This window comes from Eurosta solidaginis, chromosome 5 (genome assembly GCF_040869045.1).
Source record: "Eurosta solidaginis isolate ZX-2024a chromosome 5, ASM4086904v1, whole genome shotgun sequence".
NCBI lineage: Eukaryota > Metazoa > Arthropoda > Insecta > Diptera > Tephritidae > Eurosta > Eurosta solidaginis.
The window spans coordinates 158,048,120-158,059,783 of NC_090323.1; the positions used below are offsets into that span (position 1 = coordinate 158,048,120).

At 36.6% G+C, this 11,664-nt stretch overlaps 1 long non-coding RNA gene and 1 pseudogene across 3 annotated transcripts; both read right to left on the bottom strand.

The window, feature by feature from the left end:
• Window positions 1-1,419: 1,419 nt before the first annotated feature.
• LOC137254553 (uncharacterized) lies at window positions 1,420-7,777 on the bottom strand. Of its 3 annotated transcripts, XR_010954028.1 has the most exons (5): window positions 7,168-7,774; window positions 6,903-7,092; window positions 6,600-6,830; window positions 3,535-3,918; window positions 1,420-3,475 (listed from the first exon to the last, which is right to left on the bottom strand). It is a non-coding gene; the product is annotated as an uncharacterized lncRNA (long non-coding RNA). The 3 variants fall into 3 exon arrangements; XR_010954029.1 differs by having other exon boundaries at window positions 6,600-7,092; window positions 7,372-7,777; XR_010954027.1 differs by having other exon boundaries at window positions 6,600-7,092; window positions 7,168-7,776.
• Window positions 7,778-8,391: 614 nt separating this feature from the next.
• LOC137252920 (transcription termination factor 4, mitochondrial-like) lies at window positions 8,392-9,471 on the bottom strand (annotated as a pseudogene).
• Between the last annotated feature and the right edge of the window lie 2,193 nt (window positions 9,472-11,664).

An 11,664-nucleotide genomic window follows, 5' to 3' on the forward strand; every position in this document is an offset into this window, starting at 1 on the left:
AGGATAATGAGTAGCAAGATAAAACGCAGGTACGAAGAGAACAATAATTCGGAAGGTTTCTTGGAAGGAGATTTGGTACTGTTATACAACCCTCACTGGCGGAGAGGTGTTCCATCCAAATTTTGGTGCAGTTGGGAAGGCCCGTGCAGAGTTGTGAAGAGGATCAACCATGTCATCTACCGCATACAAACAATTGGGAAACCACGAAAAAGAAGATTGGTTCATTTGGAGTTGCTGGCAGCGTTTAGATCGAGAGGGATACTATCATCTCTAAGCTAATACTAAGCAGTGACTTTTATGCACATCAATAAATCAATAATTATGTCCATACAAGCAGCGAAGAGCAACGCACAAACATGTATATATCTGAGATACTCCCAAAACTAGGCAATAATTTGTGCTCACTTAGTATCACTCGCGAAATATGAGAAGCTATAAACGTAGTTATAGCTGGTAATTTTATAGTAACCTGGTAATTAACTAGTAAATTCTAGAAATAGAAACGCCTAGAAATATGCCAACGAGGAAACCAACCAGTATAAAAGTAGCAACAGTTTATGCACAACGAATCAGTTTGATTTAAGCAAGCTATTATTTGTGAAGTATAAGTGTTATTGTACTTTCAAGTAGTTTAATAAAGACCATTTTTGCATTATTCAATATTGGAGTTATTTATTCAACAGTTTAGTGATTCGAACGTTAGTAGAAGGTTGCAAATAAGAGGATTAGCAGTAAATTCGTTACAATATTAATATTTATTTCTAAAATCTTGTTACCCTACAAGACTGGTACCCGTTACCTAATTGATTACCTAATCGTTACCAATTACTTGCTCACCAATTATCGTCTTAATGACTTGTACATTGCTGTCGTGAAAAAGGTAACGCATGCGCTCTCTCAAAATAGTGTACGTGTGACTCGCTTTCTCGCTCTTACCTATTGTGTTTTCGACGTTCCTTCTCGCTCGATGTTATTTACATTTTTAAGTTACTTCATTGGGTATGTTTTCGTTATAGCTAACCAAAATTTATGCAACCCTGCAAAAACGCTCCACGTCATTTTACTAGTCATTTTACGGTCATTGTGACTTTCTGCAGCGGTTATATTCATAGTCGATTTTGCATGGGCGGGTTAGGTTTTGTGACCAAATTTTCCGTTTCGTTCCTATTAATGTGATCGTGCATTCCGCTCCCACCTATAGGATGTGAGCATAGTACTGTGCTGCTCACACACGTCACAATGCTCGTCAAATGGCGGTCATTTTTCCGTCATTTCACTCTACATTTTCGAGTCATTTGACAATCAATTTTACTGCGGTTTTACCATTTATATAACCGCCATATAACGTGAATTTTACCTGCAGATTTACTTTACCAGGAGCAGCCATATGAATAAAATATGAACCAAAAAAATTGAATTTTCAATATTTATTATTTTCAATATTATTATATATGTACATGAAATTGGAACTTATATTAATCCAGTTCATATAAAACAGAAGAACTTTAATAATAAGTAAACTCGCTTAATTGATTTTTGTTTTCCAATTGAAATCTCTTCTAAGCGAGCAAAAAAATAATATTAAGCTTTAGAAAAAAACTCAAATTATTTTGAATAATCTACAACTTAAAGCTTAGTAGAAATTCAGATCAAGAATATTCAAAGGTGTCGTGGATCCGATTGCTGTCGTAATTGAAGAACTTAAAAATGTACGACTATTAATTGAGTCAGACTTATTATTGTTCTAAATCTAATCATTCAAGCAATAATTCTGCAACCCTTAGCAGGAGTATTGATTGGTTTCAAATCTAATTCCGACAGCAATCGTGTCACGACATCCCTTATTATATATGCACATGAAATTGTAACTTAAATTAATACAGTTCATATAAAGAAAAGTAAGTATTTTAATAATAAATAAACTCGCTTGATTGGTTTTCGTTTTCCAATTGAAATATTTTCCAAGCGAACAGAAAATAATTTTAAACTTTAGAAAAAACTCCAATAATTTGAATCAATTTAAATCTACAACTAAAAGCTAATTAGAAATTCAGATTAGATTTACTCTTTTTTTTCAGATCAAGAATATTCAAAGGTGTCGTGGAATCCGATTGCTGTCGTAATTGAATTTGAAAGTAATAAAGTAAAGTAAAATATGAATTTAAAAATGTAGGACTAGTAATTGAGTCAGACTTATTATTGTTCTAAATCTAATCATTCCAGCAATAATTCTGCAACCCTTAGCAGAAGTATTGATTGGTTTCAAATCTAATTCCAACAGCAATCGTATCACGACATCCCTTATTATATATGCACATGAAAATGTAACTTAAATTAATACAGTTCATATAAAGAAAAATAAGTATTTTAATAATAAATAAACTCGCTTAATTGGTTTTCGTTTTCCAATTGAAATCTTTTCCAAGCGAACAGAAAATAATTTTAAGCTTTAGAAAAAACTCGAATTATTTGAATCAATTTAAATCTACAACTTAAAGCTAATTAGAAATTCAGATTAGATTTACTCTTTTTTTTTTCAGATCGAGAATATTCAAAGGTGTCGTGGAATCCGATTGCTGTCGTAATTGATGAACTTAAAAATGTACGACTAGTAATTGAGTCAGACTTATTATTGTTCTAAATCTAATCATTCAAGCAATAATTCTGCAACCCATAGCAGGAGTATTGATTTGATTCAAATCTAATTCCGACAGCAATCGTATCACATTCCTTATTATATATGTACGTGATATTGCAACTTAAATTAATACAATTGATATAAAGAAAAGTAAGTACTTTAATAATAACATAAACTCTCTTAATTGGTTTTTGTTTTCCAATTGAAATCTTTTCTAAGCGAGCAGAAAATAATTTTAAGCTTTAGAAAAAACTCCAATTATTTGAATAATCTACAACTTAAAGCTTAGTAGAAATTCAGATTAGGTTTACTCTTTTTTCAGATCAAGAATATTCAAAGGTGTCGTGGAATCCGATTGCTGTCGTAATTGATGAACTTAAAAATGTACCACTTGTAATTAAGTCAGACTTATTATTGTTCTAAATCTAATTATTCAAGCAATAATTCTACAACTCTTAGGAGGAGTATTGATTGGTTTCAAATCTAATTCCGACAGCAAATGTACGCGATATTGCAACTTAAATTAATACTGTTGATATAAAGAAAAGTAAATACTTTAATAATAAATAAACTCTCTTAATTGGTTTTTGTGTTCCAATTGAAATCTTTTCCTGTGCAAGCACATCGCTAACCTGTGTTGGCAAAAGATATGATTATACTGTCTTCGATAGATAGTCGGACGAGCCGCTACTCGGCGAAGTAGAGATGACCGTTGTGTGGTGGCAGCTGTTACAACAGCAGTTTCTAACTTTACACCATCCGTACAGTGTGGTGAATGCTTCACTGCCTTTTCCAATTGCTTGGCGCCAGCAATTTTTGCTGTTTGTAAAGCTTTAGCTGTAATGCAAATATATAGATTGGTTAAAGTGGTTTTCTTATGTTATTCAACAACTCACCCTATACCATCATCACAGCCTCCTCATCGATGTTGAATATGGTACTGTTTCAGTATTCAGACCCAGTTCGTTTGGTGCAATATTTTCGATTTGATGAATATGTATACTATCCGTTAAGCAGACAATTAGGTGCAATCGATTCATTCATATACTGTGGGTATTTGAGCCGTAGACGCAATGGCAGATATTTTTATTCTTTTTGAAGTGTAACAATTATAAACAGTTGGGTTTCTCTGCTGTCACCATCACCACTAGAGAGCTATTGAAGAAACGCTCGACCAAGATAATATGTGAGATTTACACGCATAGATTTCTTCCACCTTTTCACAGTTATTGATGGAGAAAATGCGAAAGCCATATTTACCATCCAACACCGAAATAGAACTGTAGAGGAAGAAACATTTTATAAAATTTAATAAAATCAAAAAATGATAGTTGTGCTAAAATGGGGTAACGTATTGTATGTTAAAGTATAGCGAAGTCTCAGCGGCTTTGTCCTGGTGAAAATTGAGTTTGAATAGGTTTTATTCTTCATTCTTAGAAACATGTACGAAGGTACCTGGTAAGATATTAAAAATCCTCAACGCTTTTTTTGCTATAACTTAAAAAAAATCATATTCAAACTTCTGCTTAACTTCTACATATCAATAGGTACCTTTACCACCAGGAGTCACTATTGCTTCTACGCCTATGCTATTGTTTCCTACATCGATGAGCTTTGTAATAAAATAAACAGCTATCTTCCCAATCTCTCCAGTTTTGTCGCCTCGCGAAACTTGATATTTTCACCAACCAAATCATCGGTGACCTTATTTAAAACATGACCGCGCCAAATGTCGACCATATGGCATTACCCTACCCACTGTGTTATACCCTAAAATTTTGGGTGTGACTTTCGATCAGGATCTACATCTTGGAGAGCATGCACTAGCAATTGTAACGAAAATCGTCGTTGGTGTGAGGGCTTAGCCGATCTCCATAGCGCCCGACTATGAGGAGGAGCTGTTTAGGACTGGCATCTACGCCGTTTCGCCTCATAGGAGGGCGGCGGGATGTCGGTGACCAAGAACTGCCAACCCCCTAATCCAGGGTGTTATGCGGACCGTGCCTATTGGACGATTTGTAGCCAGGGGATAAATTCGGCTGTATTCGAACGGAGCCTTCCCGATACCGGACCACCTCGGGAAGTATTGATGGCCTTACCACAGTAAGGGGCGCTGCTGTGGCTGACGGTTCTTTCACCGTATATAATACTGGACCGCTGAGCCCGCCTTGTCGGGCTGGTGGTCGTACGACCAAGGTGAACGACTCATTACCTAATTTTCATAAGGACGATGATAAGAAGAGGACTGAGCCGCAAGCCAAGGATGACAAATACGCATTGAGCGATGCGTCGGACTCGGGGAGCGAGAGTAGTGCTAATTCAATGAACTCCGTGTTGAAGTAGCACACAAATGAAAGAAGAGTAGAAGAGTGGAGAAGGGTACGGAGCAAAGAGCTCTCTCGAAGTACCGTGCAGTATTAAGAATTGTACAACGTTTTGGAGCAGTGGTGGACCCAACAGAAGAGGAGATCGAGCGCTTGGCATGGGCTCATGAGGCGGTAGAAGTAGGTCGAAGGCATTCAAGAGGTTTGCTGCGAGAAACCCTCGGTCCTGCAACTGGTATGAGGAGGAAGAAGCGTCGAATGGCAGAATGAAAAGGCAACGTTCGGCGGAAGGCGACAAGCCTGCTTTCAAGAGGCAGAAAGGGCCCAGTCCCAGAGCCGCGACGCAGGGCAGTCCCATAGACAAGACAAGTAGGCCCAAAGCTGTAAGACAGATGGGCCCCAATAGCGAGGTAGCAACTACCTCGAAGGCTGCGAGTCAGAGGAAAGTTCCAACTATGGAAGTAGGAGATAAGCCAAAGGGAGATAACGCTAAGACTCCGACTTTCTCGGAGGTGCTAGAGGGAGCTAAGACTCCGGCTTTCTCGGAGGTGCCAAAGGGAAATAACACTAAGACGCCGGCTTTTCCCGAGAAGATGAGTGATGTGGCAAAGCAGTCACTGACTGTGGCGCTGGTTGATCGTAGCAGTCCTTTCGAACAGATGACTAGTGAAAGGTGGAGATCTGTAGAAAAGGAGCTTATTAGCTTAATGCTTAAGGTGATGCGGGAATAACCAAGTAAGCTCCTTCCAACCTTTGTTTCGGGGGATGGTATAATGGTATGAAGATGATAGCGTGCGACAACATCGCGAGCTTGCAGTGGCTGGAGGAAGTGGTTCCAAACCTCCAAAGGCAGCGCACGAACGCGCGTTTTGAGATGGTGGATAAAGCGCAAATCCACAAGGTACCAAAAGTTAAGGTATGTATACCATGCGTGATGAGGTCGGAGGATACACTGCGACTTTTGCAGAATCAGAATCCGAACATACCGACACAGGATTGGAAGGTACTTACTGTATCTCGGCCTACGGAGGAATGTCAGTTATACATCTTCCAAATAAGCGGTGCTGTGAAGGAGATGTGCAAGTCACTGTGCAATCCTCAATAAATTATCTATCTACGTTCCGGTAACAAGCACCATTGAGGTACTAACCCGACCATCTCCGGACCTATTGATATGACTACATTGAACCTTCTAGGGATTGAATATTAATAATGACCGCAATGCGAAAGTCTGCTAAAATTTACCATTCTCCATGGAATGCTACATATATAACTTCCCACGTTTTGAATCAGTAATGAAAAGAGAAAAATTTACTAAAATTTTAGCTGGTTGTGGGTAAGGTGTTGATGTCCTCTCTTAACGCAATGTAATGGCAACGGCGACGCAGGGAAAATAATAAAAATCCTATAAATCTACCGATCATAATTAATTAATCCCTCCCTTTCTATGCAGTTGTATGCATACATACATATGGGTTTTGTTCTCCAAACGCTATTTAAAGAAATCAATTGGTATTTACATGAACTTCTTTGGTATTTGCCTTCTTCAGTTGATTATCAACAAAAGCATGACAAATTATCACTAACAAATTCATACATGTTGTTTATATATTTAATATGGTAGGCAATTTACATACCCTTTCTGGTGCGATGATCCTGGACAATCGGGCCTGACTAGACGAGATTTATTTTGCTTTAACATAGCGTGCTTAACGCGAACCATATCATGTTAGGGCACAATTTCGATTATGCAACCAATCAAAGAAATGTCGTGCTTGTAATACTGCTATGATAGCAGCAGCAGCTCCCGGTGGCGGCACATAAACAACAGTTGTATGCGGATCAGTTGCATTTTTTTCTTCGGCCACCTATTCAATTTTAATTGACATTACATTATCTACTATTGCAATTTTTAATCAATACAAATCAATATAAATTACCGAAGCAAATACTGGCAAACCAAGATGCGTAGTTCCACCCTTTTTTGGGAAAATACATCCAACCAATTTTGTACCGTATTCCAAAGCATGTTGGTTGTGGAAAGTACCTTGTTTAACGGTAAATCATTGGCAAATGACACGTGAATCTGCATTTAATTGTAGGTTTCTTGTTGTTTTGGCATATCCTGAGCTGAATCGCACCCCGGCAGAGATTATATATAGTAGAATATACCATTTTTTTTTTATTATTTAAAAATACACATACGTATGAATGAAAGGCAGAAAGTAAATAATGTTGCTTTGGTTGTAGCGATAAGGACACTCCCCCGGAGCGATTTAGTATGACCACCTGAAACCTTCTAGGCGATCCCGTCGATTCTATACAACTTTCAGATTCTAAAAACGGATCTCGACACGCGTCTTTTGATACCACCTTTGTTTAGGTTGTGCATTGTCTTGAAAACGTTACCTTTTTTAGTTTTGGAAATCGAATCTTCCAATTCCAATTGGTGGCAAGACGACTTGACTGCCTCTAGTTAATGCGCCAGGTTAATTTAGAAGTGCCTAAACAGCTAACACACGTCACACCTAAAAGCCCGTAGCACAAGCACTTTTTAGTTTAATTACCACAATTATAGTTTTTCATCATTTTAAAATGTTTCCCGGAATAATTAATAAATTCTCGTATTAAGATGACGCTGTCATTTCGATGACAGCAAGAAACGTCGATGTGTTAGTGGAGAGCGAAAAAAGCTTTGAATGTGTGGGTCAACTAGTTACCTCCGTCTTGTAGGGTAATAGATTAAATGTGAGCAGCTACCCAGCAAAAATTTAGTGACCAAAGATGGCGACCAACAACAAAATATCCCACATTGTTCCACAATTATTAGTATGGCAGAATGAGATGGCCTAATTGAAATGCCCGATACATATATGCTTGCCTTTTCTTACATGCTATGTACCCTCAAATACGTCACAAAAATTTTATGCGAATCCACCATTTGTTATTTTCAGCTTGAAACGCAACAGCAGAGTAAGAAAAATTTATTTACAAATAATTTAGGATATAATAAAAACTAAATTTAAATTAAGTGTTGTGTGCGCTACGGTATTTGCATTTATATTTTCCACAAAGGAACCAAAATCAAGTGATTTTTAATGGATGTAGGTTATTGCATTTTTGGTAGCATCTGCGTACAGTGAATAATTCAATTCGTGCATATAAAAAACGTTTATACATAAATTAATATGAGCTATGGAATTTTCAATGAAACTAGGTGACGTACTATTGGTGTCCTGTGAAAATTATAGATGTAAATGGTGAAGAAAAAGAATTTCCATTGACAAAAAGTGATTTATCAACATATTTTCCCAATCGCTTAGCGCTGAGTTTTGAAGCAGAAGAGGTACGTCATTGCATTTTAGAGCACAAAACACAAAGTGATTTACTTGATCATAAAGAAAGTTTGGCATTGTAATATATTGAGGATCAAATTCGCAGACAATTGGGCGTTACTTACGCAGAGGATAAAACAAATTTGTGCAAATTGTTCGAATAAGAAATTCACATCGGAATTTTAAAACAATTGTTTTTTTTTTTTAATTAAATTAATATATGTAACATGTAACTAACAAAAATATCTACGAGCTTTTCAATGCTTTTTATACCCGCGTACTAGCTGCATATCCTCATCTTCGTATTCAGCATCCTGTTTTCGTTTCAATTCCCGTGCGTACAAGTCTTTAAATGCTTCAAATTCAGCAAGTGTAACATGGCACACCTTAGTTGCAAATGCATTGTCCGATTTATTGGTTATTTGATATAAAAGTGGATTCTTAGTTGGCTCATCTGGATCTACTTTAAGTGGTCTTGGTTTGAATAGACCCAGTCTTTCAAGAAAGACATGGCGGCAACGTATCTCCTCTAATGGCTTAGATAACGCTTCTGATTTTATTTTTTCAGGTATTTCCGCACGCATTACCTCTTTCAAGTACGTCACCTTTTCTTCGGCACGTCGCTCCGACTGTTCAAGTAAATCCGGACAATTCATTAACAATTTCCAAACATTTTTGCTAGTGCCAGCAAATGATTTCAAATAACCAATATGTTTACGTAAACGCATGTTTTCGTGCACGTCTAAAAGTTCTGGATATTTTGTTAGCAGTAAAAAAATTAGCTTCTCGGTGAATTGAAAGCTGCGCCAAAATTCCATTGCATCAACTAGACGTTGTGTCGGACGTGCAAACACCTCCGGATTACCGGTTGCAATGCGCAGGAAATTGCTCGTATTGAGACCGTGATTCATGAGTGTTTCATGTGCATTACGCCATTGTGCCGGGACACTCTAGCCAACAAAGGATTCACTCTCACAGCTTCGTCTATGTGCGCTTGATCCAATGGTGTTTCATCATCGAGCACTGTGCTCACCGTACTTGGTGTTGATAGCTGTTGGTCATGTATGAACTAAATTAAAAATATTCATTAACTCATTAATTTTAATCTTACTTGCTGTCTTCTGTGAAGCAACGGCACATATTTATTGGAATTTGTTAAAAATTTCCGCAACATTACGAAAGCTATAGGAACCTCGGTTCAAAACAAATAGAACAGCAGATTGCGGTGATGTGATGCCGTACTGTAAATGGCCTCGTCAAAATGGCTGCGTCACAATCGGCGCTTTCAGGAAACTTGTGTTGAGCAACAATGCAAAGAGGATAAATAAAATAAGAGCCACCAGTCTGCTACGAGTGGCGAGTAACTCCCAGAAATCAAAAAATATATGCCGAACTTTTTCAAAGAGGGACATTTTTGAATTGTCTCGCATTTATTCCTACAGTGTAGATACTTTATGCAACTGTGATTTTTGGAAAGAGAATTAATTAGTTAATTAAATACAGGCGGAAAAATAAACGCAAGTACCCCACGAAAATGGTTAGAAGACATTTTATGCACATCTCGCCCAAAAAAACAGCGACTTCGAAAACATTGGGCATACGTCTCTTCATAATTTATCCTCTTTGCTTTGGCTTTTTACGTTTATCGCGTCACTAAAGCTGCAGACATTGGTGCTTTATCGGTAACCTTATAACAGCTGATTCGACCAACCTTATGAGAATCAATGCAATCAATTATTGGTGCCGCTAAGGTCGTAAACATATCGTAGCCAACCAATTGGTTTTTGGTTTACCGTCGTAACAATAAACAGCTGATTACGTTAGGGATACGACTACATCATCGATGTAGCACAACACAGCGCGTCCTTTCACTCCTCCTTAATACAACGAGTACCGTTTTGAATAATGCGGCTACTTCCTTAACCAACGAAGGAACATTCCCTACAACAAACGAAAATATAATGGCGATACTACAAACAATATTACAGAAGCATATCGACCTGGAATTTAGATTGACTAAGATTGAAGAAAAGGTGCATAGTGAAATATTGAACTGTTATTTGTGAAACCCTAGTAATTGTAGCCGCAATACCTTGATTCTCTTTAATTATTATTTATGCTATAATTTCAGCTTCCAGAATTGGCAGAAGTCATGGCTCAACATTGGAAGAAAACGCACAAAATAGTATGCCGTATCAGCGGAGAAATGGAAAATGATACTCACACCTAGCTCTCTATCGTTATGCCACTAACATCGTTGGATTCAGTTTATGACATTGAGAAAAAGTTGGACTCAGATGATTATCAAGAATCAATGGTATTTTTGAATATTTTTAATTGTATTTCATAACTTAAATTGGTGGTTTTCATTTAGAAATCATATATCTTTATGCTGAAAGATGCATCATCAGACATTATTAGAGTAATGAGAAAACTTTTCTCTGACAACGTTCTTTTCAATTTTAACTGGGACGGAGTACATGGCAAACGATCTTTATCTAAACTGAAACTCGTGAACAGCTTACTTGTTGGTAGTGTAATTTAAATTGTTTTAAAATGTCATTATTTTCATTGTCCATTCCTATTAATTTAGACGTTTTCAAACTGCAAGGTAGGATCGACTTCGAAGACAGCATGAGACGGTGTTTAACGCTGAGCCACAACCGGCATAAACAAAGGCGGTATCTGAGCAATAAATCCAGCTCTGCAACAGCATAAGCCTACATACAACAAACGAACAAGACACACTGAAATAATCTTGATTAAAAACTATATAAGAACCTAATAATTCTAAGTTTTTTCCTACGTTCCTATTCTAAGGTTTTTATGCCTAATTAAAATAATATTCAACAATCGCCCAAAGTTTGCAGAGAATTTTAAAGCAATTTAATTGCAACGAATTTGTCAATAATTTTTAACCAAAAATTTATAAACTAGATGTATAAGAAATAAGTATTTTGAATATACATATTTGTGATGAACTTAACTGAAATAATTCTAAGTTTTTTCCTACGTTACTAATCTAAGCTTTTTATGCTCTAATTAAAATAATATTCAACAATCGCACAAAATTTGCAAAGATCTTTAAAGCAATCTAATTGCAACGAATTTGTCAATAATTTTTAACCAAAATTTATAAAATAGATGTATAACAAAAAATATTTTGAATATAAATGATTGCTGATGAATTTAACTGACAGTACCAATACCATCAACTAAATAGTCCTTATAAATATTGTAATCACATAATTGAAAACAAAAAATTACTATGAGTACCTACGTTTATTATTGCAAAATCACGAAGAAAAAAAATTGCATGAAGTACATTCAATCTAAAATTATTCCACTGAATGCATATATCGCATTT